The sequence below is a fragment of the Chrysochloris asiatica genome, unplaced genomic scaffold, assembly GCF_000296735.1.
Source record: "Chrysochloris asiatica unplaced genomic scaffold, ChrAsi1.0 scaffold00303, whole genome shotgun sequence".
Taxonomy (NCBI): Eukaryota; Metazoa; Chordata; class Mammalia; order Afrosoricida; family Chrysochloridae; genus Chrysochloris; species Chrysochloris asiatica.
In genome coordinates this window covers 931,481-933,527 of record NW_006408821.1, presented here as the reverse complement: position 1 = coordinate 933,527, position 2,047 = coordinate 931,481, and positions in this window count along the sequence as shown.

Genomic DNA, 2,047 nt, shown 5'->3' with positions numbered 1-2,047 from the left:
CAAGAGGGAACAGTCGCTAGAGAAGGATATCATGCTTGGTAATATGGAGGGTCAGAGAAAAAGAGGAAGACCCCCAACGAGATGGATTGGCCAGGTGGCAGCATTGATGGACTCAAATGTGGCAACAGTAGTGAGGTTGGCCTAGGATCAGACATTGCTTTGTTCTGCTGTGCATAGGGTCGCTATGAGTTGGTGCCGATTCTATGGCACCTAACAACAACAATAATGGACTTTAGTTGAGCCCTGGTACAACCCTTTGGGATAAACACTGGGCCCGTAATCAGAAGGCTGGCAGTTCAAACCCACCAGCTGCTCTCAGAAACTCACTATAGAATGTTGCTATGAGTAGAAACTGAATTGACACTTTATCAACAATATGGCCTTAATCACATTTCAGGTCAAGAAATGAACTCACTCCCATAGATCAAATTTTAGTCAAACAATTAAAAGTTCTATAAGGAGAACAGTAACACTAGAGACGTACACACATGGTAGAAAATTCAAGCATTTGAGATCAAAAGAGTAATATTTACCCAAGAACAAAATTCAGAAGGGCTAAGAAAGAATAAAGAGTGGAAAGAGAAAACACAGTGGGGAAGTGGCATAAGTGATGTTTACATTGTGGGGCTTGTAATCAATGATATGAAACAAAATGTATATGAATTGTTAGAAAATGGATCTCCTCTGTAAACCTTCACCCAATGCACAATAAAATTTTATTAAAAATAAAACATAAAATATAAGATCTACTTTTCTATTGGATTATAACTCAAATAAAACTTTAGTGGTTGCAACAAAGTGCTCAAATATAGTCAAGATTTTAAGGATGGTGCAGGACTGGGTAGTGGTTTTTTTCTGTTGAACATTGGTGTTGTTTAGTGCCATTGACCTGGTTCTGACTCATAGTGACCGTGTGTAGGGTTTCTTAGGAGCAGCTGGTGAGTTTGAATTGCCAACCTTGTAGTTCTCAGTCCAATTCTTATTCAATAGCACCATATCAGGGGTCCTCTGCTGTATATAGGGTCATTAAAATCAGAACTAACTCGATGGCACTTAATGATAACAACACACATTAAAGAAAAAATTAAATAAGACAATTGCTGTTATTCTACTTTCCTTCATTCTAACTCTTCAAACAATGTTGGTTGTGAAGTGAAAGGATAGCACCTAGAAGAATGTTGCCTTCAAATTTCAAAAACAAGTAACTGGGTCATGTAAAATGCACATTTTCATCCTTCTGGTTTATCTTGTCCAGCTGTCATACCAAAAAGGAATTATAAAAGAATTGGTTTCTGACAAAATTTCACTTTAACCAATTTACATTAAGGAACTAAATTGAACAATCAATGAGAACTGCAGTCTATTAAAATAATAAGCGTAAATGAGTCAAAAATGCAGATTACAATATTGACTTTTTTTTTTTTAATCCTGAAGCTCTCATGATTTGTATCTCACTTGCCAAACCAGTAATATGATTATAAAACAGAAATGCCAGAAACCTTTCCTAATAGAATTTTGGCATCACACTGACTGTCATATTAGACAACTGAAGCTTCAGAAACTTCTGGTTTTCCATCAATTTATAAACTCTGCCATTGATCAGTATCCCCTCAAAAGCCCTGATTTTGATCCATTAACCAAAAGCACAAAAAAAAAAAAAAAAAACACTAAACAGAAGAAAAGTATGTCAGAATTTGTAACATTTAACACACTCTATGCCTAAAACGCTCCTCTTATCAAGCGTTCAAATAATTTTAAAGCATTCTATGTGCTGGATTGGTTTTAAATTATTTGAACACTTGATAAAAGAGTTTTAGGCACAGATTGTGTTAAGTGTTACAAATTCTGACATGCTTTTCTTCTATTTAAAGCGTTCTATGTGCTGAATTGGAGGAGCTCTGGTAGCGTAGTGGTTACGAATCGGGCTGCGAACCTTAGGGTCAGCGGTTCGAAACTACCAGCCACTCCGCGGGAGAAAGATGAGGCTTTCTACTCCCGTAAGGATTTACACCCTCGGAAACCCTGTACAGGGTCGCTATGGGTCGGA